The sequence below is a fragment of the Bos indicus x Bos taurus genome, chromosome 7 (genome assembly GCF_003369695.1).
Source record: "Bos indicus x Bos taurus breed Angus x Brahman F1 hybrid chromosome 7, Bos_hybrid_MaternalHap_v2.0, whole genome shotgun sequence".
In the NCBI taxonomy this organism is placed as follows: domain Eukaryota; kingdom Metazoa; phylum Chordata; class Mammalia; order Artiodactyla; family Bovidae; genus Bos; species Bos indicus x Bos taurus.
In genome coordinates, this window is record NC_040082.1 from 91,872,104 (window position 1) to 91,882,118 (window position 10,015).

Sequence of the window (10,015 nt, forward strand, 5' to 3'; positions counted from 1 at the left end):
AGGAGCCAGAGTGCGTGGAATCCCAATCCCCAGGCTCTGTGCCCTGCAGCCACCTGGAGCTAGACCCAGTGGTGGCAGAAACCAGGGCGGGGGACCCTTATGGAGCCTGAGAAGGGAGGGTGTCCTTGGCTCCCACTCCCTTACTCTGGGTTATTAAATGCTGCACAATCAAGCAGTGACCAGACCAGACCTCATCCCAGCCTTCTTGGTGCCCAGAGGCTAGTGGGGAAAATAACACATTGAATGAATAATAATATAAATAATTAATGCTACAAAGGAAGAGAACAGGATACTTTGTGAATGCAAAACCAAGGGGACGTGGTTGTTCAGAGCTTCCCCAAGGAAGTGATATTGAACCCGCAAAGCGGAGAGTGAAAGGTGAGAGGTGGGGAGAGGGTCTTCCAAATGCAGAAACAGCGCATGCAAAGGTCCTGTGGCCAGAAAGAGTTTCTCCCACTCAGAGGTCAGCAAGGTGGTTAAGTGGGACTGGAGCCCACAGCACAAGCGTGAGGTCAGTGCCAGGTCTGGAGCCATCACGGTGAGGCCAACAGCAGCCAGGGGCCATCAGGGGAAGAGGTGGGAAGTTTCTCAGATGTTCCAGGGGATGGCAGTGAGGCTGCTTCCACCCCAGGTGAGTCAGACAGCAGCCTGGGCAGGTGACTGTGACTTTTTGTTTTCTTTTTTCTTAGAACTGTTTTTCCATTAGAGGATCTTTCAAACCCTTTTTGGCTTGGGGATGAGTCAGGATCTCTCTGCCTACAGATAGCCCAGACCGTGCAAGCAGTCTGGCCCAGCCACCTTAAACACCTCCCTCCCTCCTTGGGCAGGTTTGGAGACTGAGGCCCACAGAGGAACAAGGATCACCTGAGGTCATTCAGAAGAGGACTGGGGGGAAGCTCAGAGGAGGGGTTTCCAGGGTCCCAGGAGCACCGCCCTGTGGCTTCTGTCTCCTCTGCTGGATCTATAACTCCAAGACGGCCAACAGCTGGGTGTCCCGGTCACCATGCTGTCCTCAGTGCCTGCAAACAGGAGGTGCTTCATCCACAATTACAGAATGGGCAGTCCCAGCAGCTTTTGGAAACACCCCAGAGGTTGCGCTCAGAGGATCGGCAGGAAAGGGTATCCTTTCTGAGAGTGGATACGAGAGACAGATACAGGAATATGGAGAGAGAAAGAGACAGAGAAACTGCCAGAGACATGGAGAGAGAGAGAGACAGCAATGGAGACAGATAGACTCGGAATGAGACAGTGGAGAAGCAGAGATCAAGAGACACAGAGAAAGAAGTGATAAATGGGAGGCAGATACGTGCAGAAGAGACTGAGTGGATGGACACACAGGTTGGGGGCAGGCAGGGAGGCAGCAGGGTCAGGACCACCACTCAGTGGTATAGGACACTTTGTGTGAATTTCAAAAAGAGTCCCCTTCCTGAGGCCCTCTGACCCCAGCTGGATGTTTTTGTGCAGTGAACAGCCTGCCCCGCCATCTAAGGCAGCCAAAGCAAGCTCTGTGTTGGTATCTCCAGCAGCCAGCACCAGACCAGGCACACAGAGCATGCTCAACATATGCCCGTTGAAGTAATGGACAAAGTTAGATAATGCCAGAATCCAGTCTGGAGTCCCAGAGAGAGAAGGGAAGGGAGGAAGGCAGAGCAAAACCGAAGTGGGAAGTCCGGGCACCTGAAGTTTCTGGCTGAGCCACAGATGCCTCCTCTGGGAACCACCTGGGTTTACCTGCCACCCAGGAAAATTCCCCTCCAACTTCTGGGAGCACAAAGTGAGTGGGCAGCCAAGGCGGGAGGTGGCCCCTCCCCAGGACGCCGCGGGCCCCAGCGAGAGATGGTAACTGCCAAGTCTCACCCGAAACTCCTCACAGCCCAGACTTGCTTCTGGGGTGGAGCCAGGAACCTGAGAGGCCCTGAGGCGGGGACCAGGCTTCCCCTATTTTCACAGCCCAGAGATGGGAGGGGGCTGGCTTGGGGTCACCCAGAATAGGAGTCAAGGGAAAAGCATTCCTGGAGATGAGTAAAGAGGGAAGAGGAAAGGACGTGCTTGGGGCTGAACTGTCAATGGAAGGTGAAGCTCAAGGCCAAGTTAGGGAGATTGAACTTGGCCGTGTGTCCAAACACTTAATCTGTTATTCTATACACACTCAATTCGGTCCCTCTGTACCTAGTCCCAGCCTGAGTGATCCTGGGTGACTTAGAGGTGACTCCTAAGACTGGGAGGACAAACAGACCTCCCTGTTCTGTGGGTCAGGAGTGAGCCAGGCGGGCTGGAGGCTTAGGACCCAGAGGCCAACTGGGAGAGGGCTGCTGAACCCAATGGAGATTGGGCGTTAGTGCCAGGACCTTGAAAATGTAGGACTACGTCAGGTGAAAAAGACCCGAAAGCACTTCCTGGGCAGAAAATACAAGTCTGGAGGTGTGTATAAATCAGACAAGTGTTCGACTTCCCTGGTGGTACAGTGGATAAGAATCCACCTGGCAATGCAGGCGATATGGGTTCGATCCCTGGGCCAGGAAGATTCCACATGCTGCAGAGCAACTGTGCTCCACAGCGAGAGAAGCCACTGCAGTAAGAAGCCTGTGAACCGCAACAAAGAGTGGTGTCCATTCACCACAACTGGAGAAAGCCTGAGCACAGCCATTAAGACCCAGTGCAACCAAAAACAAAAAATAATCATCAGAAAAGTGCTGGGAACAATCCAGAGTGTACAATAATGCTGCTGTACGCAAAAGGGTCAGGTTGGACCAGAGAGAAAGATCAGACCTCAGACGGATCAGAAACGGCTGCATGATGAAGGGGGCATGAGAGCTGGGACTTTGAAGGATGAAGAGGAGTTTGCAAATAGAAACAGTAAGGCATGCAAACTGAGCAGAGAGGCTGTGGCCCGAATTCAAAGAACACGATGATGGCATAGCAGGAGAAATGACTTGAGGAGTAAGATCAGTAGATGTCAGATTTCTCCAGATCCAAGCAGACTGCCACTCAAGGCCAAGAAACCCAAGGAGAATTCCCCCTGGCTCCTCCAAGCTGTATTAGGCCTGCTCCAACCACTGTTATCTCTCCTCCGTGGGTCACAGGTACTGTCCACTTTGGTCTATGGCAGCACTTGGTGGGGATGCTTTCCACAAGTGGTGCTGGGGTCTCAGGCCAGGCTTGGCCCTCTCTGTGCCTCAGTTTTCCCATCTGGAAAATGGGAATGTCAGAAGCCACTTTTGCTGTTTGTGTTCATCTCAGCACTGGGAGGGCTCCAACAAACACTGGGAAGGGAGTAAAGAGATAACAGGAAGAAAGAGAGAGAGAGAACAATGGAAGGGAAAAAGACTTGCACCCCCCCTCCAGGCCAATACCAGAGACAGGTCCAACATTATTATTTTAGAACGCGGTGGAGCTGTCGAGGATTAAGAAATGAGTGGTGATTTGCATGTGATTTGCATGCAATTTGCATACTGTTTGTGAAATGTCAAAAAAGGCCTGAAAATGCTTTCTCCCACCCCCACCTCAGCCAAGAAGCAGGAAACTCTCCCCCTTCTTCTATCAGGGACCTGTGCATGGGCTGGGGACCCTTCAGTTCAAGGATGGCCAGGGCAGCAGACCCGAGGAGAATGGGGTGACCTTGGATGCTCCATCTGTAAAATGGGTCATAATCCTCACCACCACTGACAATCCTTTCAGTTGGCAGACTAGAGTAAGTGGAGGCCAGGCACAGACCTTGGGACATAGTGAGAACCAAAGAATGGAGCTGGGATGACTATTAGAAGCCCCACTTTCCTGCTGGGTCCTGGGGGTGGGGGTGGGGGATGGGGAGTGGGCATGTCCCTCACGTTTGCGTGACCCACTGAGGCTGAAAGCAGGCAGGAGCAGGGGCCTGAACTGCCTGGCCCCAGCAGGAGGAATGCCAGTCCCGGAGAGGCTTGTCTGAGGGGAGCCTAGTGGAGCCCCGCAGGCCTGGTGCTGTCCCCAACCAGTGGAAGACAAAGTCCGATCTGAGCGCTACTCTCCCCTTGGCCATGATTTATTATCCATCTGTCCCTACTCTCGGCCCTGCAGCCAACAAAACTCTTAATTAAAACATTATTTCTTCCCAGACTCCTGAGCCTCTGCCCTGTGATGCCAGCATCCAGGGCGTGAATGCAGCCCCCTAGGGTGCATGTGAATGGGCTACCCCAGGCGGTGGGTGGACTGCATAGAGGACCCGATGCCCTGTGGCCAAAGATCAGAAATACAATTGAGTTGCCGAGTTCTACTTGAAGGGCCTTTTTTCTGTCCCCACACTGCAGCTTGCGGGATCTTAATTCCCCAACCAGGGATTGAACCCTGGCTGGAAGCACAGCAGAAGCAGAGTCCTAACCACTGGACCACAGGGAGTTCCCTACCCAGAGGGTCTTGTACCCAGAATTCCTACAACGCACTGCCTGGAATAGTCCGGATCACCCCCCATGATTATCATCAATGTCTCAGCACTCTGCCAGGCACAGACCCCCACCCCCAACCCCCACCCATTCAACCGGAAGACCCTGTGCTGCAAGTGAAGGACGCCGACAGGGGAAGGGCCTGGGTACAACATGCAGAGAGGTTTGGGGGAGGGGCACAGTGCGACACTGGAGTGCTGAGAGAGGGCTGGGGTACTCCACCTTCAGTCATTTGAGATTTCGTGAGTAACCAGCCACACCCACCAGCTGAGGCTGTTCACAGTAGAGGGGGATTGTGGGGGCCCCAAAGAAGACAAGGTGCTCACTGTCTGGGAAGAAGGAAATCCTTCCTGGAGGAGGCTGCAATCCCCGGTGGACTGGAGCTGAAGACAGGGGTGTGAAAAGTGCTTCCAGCAAGGGGCACAGCTTGGGCAGAGGCATGCCTGAGAGAATGTCCAAGGCAGGAGCTGGTGATGCCCACAAGCTCCCCTCCTCTCCGCTCTACGCTTTTCCATGTGTGACATCCTCCGGCTGCCTCCCAAGATGACACTGTGGATCCCCCTGGGCACTTGAAGCTCCAAGGTGGGAGCCATGGCCTCAGGATCACACAGCATAACTGGAAGGCTGGCTGCCCTGGAGCAGCAATGTCCTCAGTCGGTGTCAAGGACTAGGGCTCCGTCAGAAAGGTCCCAGGTGGTGGGCAGCAGCTGGGCAGGCCAGTGTTTCAGCATCTATCCTGGGAGCCCAGAACCTTGGAACAGCAGGAGGGAGGGAATAAGAGAATTTCAATCCAGGCCCCAATAAAAGGATGAAAGACCAGCTCTCTGACCAGTCTTCCTTCTTACCTTTCCCCTAATACCTGCCACCAGCTCCTCCCCTTCCATCACCCTGGTAGCCAGGGTAGCTTGGCACTTGGAGCCACCTGGTGGCAGTCACAGGAATTGCAGGCAAAGAGTGCAACTACACCAAACATGCCAACCAAAGCCCACTCTTTCAATGGTAGGAGAAGGAGTAACAGAACCCAGAGCACGTGAGCAATTTGCCCAAGGACACACAGCAAGTCAGGGCAGCATTACTCAGGGCCACGTGTTAGTTCAAAGGGAAGTGAGAATGAGGCCAGTGACCCTACCCCAGGGTCTAGAAGTGTAGGAATATGGAGAGGGGTGATGGTCATCAGAGAGAAGAGTTCCTTTTCGTCTCTGGGCCTCAGTTTACCTATCTATGGTCTCCATTATCTCCAGGGTCCCTTCCATGTCCCAAGTACTAGAGAGGCTTACCCTGAGTGAGGTCAAGGCTCCCAGGAGATTCCCCTCCCCATCCCAGCCTGCTCCTTCAGCCAGCACCCTTGATCCCCTCGGCCATGGCTCCACATCCTCCAACCCAGGTTACCTGCAGGAGGGATACAGAAGGACATAGGTTACAGGCCAATGTAGCCCTCACCTTGGCACTTAAGGCCTCCTGGTTTGCTTGGTATCCAGCCAGTGCATCTTTCTGCATCTGCCATGACGTGCTTCCACCCTAGAGATCCTCTCTCTTGCTTCCAGGAGCCACTAGGACTCCAGGAAGATGTTCTGAGCATCCTATTCCTCACCTCCAGAAATCATACAGTCAATAAACATTTGTTGAGCACCTACTGTGTGCCAGGCACTGAACTGGGGAGACAGCAGTGAATAGGATGGATAACAATGCCCTCACAGAGTTTACAGTCTAGTGGGGGAGATGGGGTGAAAAGAATTAGTAAAATATTAGCAAAAATAATCAGTGAAATATAGACAAGTTAGTTCCAGGGAGAAAGATAAAGCAGGTGTTGGTGGGATGCAGTTTTAAACAGGTGGTCAGGGAAAATTACACTGAGGATAAGTGTACAGGATAAGATTACACTGAGGATATTCTACACTGAACCAAGCCCTGAAGGAGCTGAGGGAGGGAAGCGGAAAGCATTCCAGGTAGAGGGAACGGCAGTGCAAAGGTCCTGAGGTAGGACCACACCTAGAGAGTTGGAGGAGCAGCAAGTTGACTGTCTTAGTTCAGCTGCCACCATCATTCTCCATCACCAGACCTCCCCCCTCCACCAGTCTATCCTTCCTGCAGAGGGCGCCTGTGAGCACCTGAGTCAGGCCACACCCCTCCTCTGCCCATAGCCCTCCAGGGCTCCCATCTCCCTGGGGGGGTCAAAGCCCAAGTCCTCCCCATGGCCCACAAGGTCCTGCATGACCTGCCCCAGCCCCTCCTTGCCCTCCCCTCCTCCCTCTCTTCCCCTCGCTCACTTTGCCCCAGACACAGGGGCCTCCTCAATGTTCCTCCAACATACTAGGTCTTGCCCTAGGGCATTTGCATATGTGGTGCCCTCTGCCTCCTGCTTACTCTTGTTCTCTGTTTAATCACCTCCTTCACATGGTACTCTGAAATGTCACCTTCTCTGAGACACCTCCCCTGGCCACTGTTGATAAGGCAGCAGCACCTCCATCACTCTTGACCTTCCTGCAACTTTCCACAGCACTTATTACAGCCTGATGTTTTAATCACATATTTATTTGGTTCCTTGTCTGTCTCTCCCACTAGACTGACTGTGCTCCATGAGGGCAAGCCTAGTCTGGGTCCCTGCTGAATGCCAGTGCCCAGCACATGACCTGGCATACAGTAGGCAATTAATGAATGCTTATTGTATATTGAACATTGATTGTGCGGGCATTTGTGCATCATTCAGCTGCTAGGCTTTGTCTGGCCACTGCCAGGAACATCCTCTCCCAGCGCACCTCCATCTCCTCCTACCCCGAGACCCTCCCTCGAGAGGTCCTGGAGAGGCAAGCCCTCCTACGGCATCTTGAGCCTTCAGGACTGTCATCTGAGACTACTGCTCTCAAAATATATCCCCCAGGGACTTTCCTGATGGTCCAGTGGCTAAGACTCTGAGCTCCCAATGCAGGGGACCTAGGTTCGATCCCTGGTCAGGGAACTTGATTCCACATGCTGCAACTAAGAGTCTGCATGCTGCAACTGAAAGATCACGCATGTCACAGTGAAAATCAAAGATCTCAAGTGCTGCAACCAAGACCCAGTGCGGTCAAATAAATATTTTAAAAAAGCCACCCTGGGCTTGGTGGATCAAGCCTCTAGGGGCCCAGCAAGCATCACCCCCATAAACTCCAAGATAACACAGAAAGTTCCAGTTCCTCCCCCATCCAGCATGTCTATCCTGGGCTCTGGGGCCAGCCCCTGCCCATCTCCTCCATCTCATTGTCCATCTAGCCAAGCATCAGCCTTCACCATTTCCCAAAGCTGCCCCAGGGCTCTGCGTGTGCTGTTCCCATGGCCCTTCTGCCCAACCCCCACCCTCCTTGAATTGGGAGACCCACTCGTGTCAGGTCACCTTGGCCAGGGGACCTCTCTGGATATCCCCAGATGGCCAGATCACAGCATGGGCAGCAAGGGCAGCAGGAGTTTGTGGGGAAGACAGGAGTAGTGGGGGAAATGGATGAACAGAGAAGGAAGAGAGACATACATACATACATAGAGAAAAACAGCAGAGACAGAAATGAATAGAGACACAGAGAAACAGAGACAGGAAGAAGGAAAGGAAATGAAATTTAACAGGGACAGCATCCCCCAGAGAGAGACTGACGGAAAACAGAAAGATCAAGAGAAATGCAGGGGAGGCTTCAGAGAGGCAGAGTGATAAAAGAAAGCCCGCAGGGGGATCGAGCAGCCCTCCTGACCTTTCTTGGCACCTGGCTCCCTCCATCTTTCCTTCCCAGCGGGTTCCCACAATAGCCAGTGCTTGGAGGGGAGAATGGGGGCGGCAAACACAGGGGTGAGAAGGGCCCCTAGTCACCCTCCCCAGCAACCACCATCCCACTCCTCCCTATCCCAGCCAAGCTCTCTCCTCGCCTCCCCCCAGCTTGACCCACTTCCCAACTTCCCACCGCACTGGCGATGCCAGCCAGGCCCTGGGGTGCCCTGCTATCTTCCTCTAGCACCCCCAGCCAGGCCCCCAGCCAGGCCCAGCAGTGCCCCCTCAGGTCCCATCCATCCTGACCCACCTCCCACCCAACCCGGGATGCCAGCCAGGCTCTCAGTTCCTTGCCATCTCCCCCATAGGCCTGAGTCACCCGTCGCCTGGGCCCCAGCCAGGCCCCCTGTTCCCTCCCCAGCCCTGACCCACCACCTCCCATCTTCCACCCCAACCAGGCCCACCAGTGCCCCCCAGGCCCCATCAATCCTGACCCACCTCCCAACCCATCACTCCAGTTCCCCGTCGTCTCCCCGGAGCCCTGACTCACCCCTCACCCGGAACTCCTGCCAGGGCCACCTGACCCCCGCCCCCAGGCCCCCGCCCCAGTTCCCAGGTCGCCGCCCCAGCCCCCGGCCACCTGGGGTCGCTGACGAGCAGCAGCACCGAGCCGTCCTGTAGGCGCACGTCGCGCACCGTCTGGTGGTCGTCCAGCCGCCGCGCGTTGTAGTAGAAGGTGCGCTTCCAGGAGCTCACTCCCTGGCCCACGAGCTGGGCGCGCAGGTCGCTGAGCGTGTCCCGCGGCCGCACAGTGAGCGGCAGCAGCAGCGCCTCGTCCGCCAGGTGCACCTTGATGTGGTAGCGCTTCCAGCGAGACAGGCCCCGCCGCAGCCCCTCCATGGCCCGCACCGGGCGCTCGGACCCGGCTCAGGGCCCCGCGCGCGCGCGCGCCCGCCCTCCGCACCCACCCGACCGGCCAGGCCGCCCGCCCCCGCCGCGGCCACGCCCCGCCCCGCCCTCCTGGGCACGCCCGGCGCGCAGGCTGGAGGCTCCGCGAGGGCGGGGAGCGGCGGGAGACTCGCCGGCCCCGAACCCTCACCCGCAGACCCTCACCCTCACCCTCGGTTTACGCCGAGATGTATTAAGTGCCTACTGCGCGCCAGGCAGATGGAGGCGCCCAGGGAACCAGGGAATGAAATGTACAGAAAACAGCCGCATCATAAAGATCACTGTGTAAATGCACACTGCATCCGATCGTGGGAAGTGCCAGGCAGGGACCAGAGCTCCAGACTGGCCGGCTATTTCAGAGATCAAGGTCAAGGGAGGCCCCTCTGTGGAGGTGGCATTTGAATGGAGATCTGACGGAGGAGTGAGCCAGCCACGCAAAAGGTCACAATCAAGAGTGCTTACTGCATGCTGAGCTGGGGAACAGCCCGTGCAAAAGCCCTGGGGCAAGACCCTGCCTAGTGTCTTGGAGGAACAATGAGGAGGCCAGTGGGGCTGGAGCAGAGTGAGCTAAGGGGGCGGGGGGACGGTGGGGGCGGAATGCAGCAGGTCGTGCAGGGCCTTGAGGGTCCACAAGGAGGACTTGGGCTTTTACCCCAAGGGAGATGGGAGCCCTGGAGGGAAGTGACTGAGGTTTGTATTTATATCTGACTCTCATTTAGTCCTTATTTCCTTGATGATACATTCAACCAGTATTTATTCTGTGTCCAGGCTGGGTGAGTGATGCTGTGCACCAGAGAAATCTCAATTTAGGGCTATGCCTTAAAGGGTCACCCAACTGAAGGTCAGAGACACAGAGCTGGACACACAGATTCCCAGTGCTATGCGGTCAGGGTTTGAGTGGTAGAAGAGACCCCAAGCTGGA

At 55.4% G+C, this 10,015-nt stretch overlaps 1 long non-coding RNA gene across 1 annotated transcript; it reads right to left on the minus strand.

Annotated features, from left to right (window-relative positions):
• Positions 1-685: 685 nt before the first annotated feature.
• On the minus strand, positions 686-9,085 carry LOC113895766. The gene is made up of 3 exons (XR_003511925.1): positions 8,786-9,085; positions 5,693-5,804; positions 686-5,166 (listed from the first exon to the last, which is right to left on the minus strand). It is a non-coding gene; the product is annotated as an uncharacterized LOC113895766 (long non-coding RNA).
• Positions 9,086-10,015: the final 930 nt, after the last annotated feature.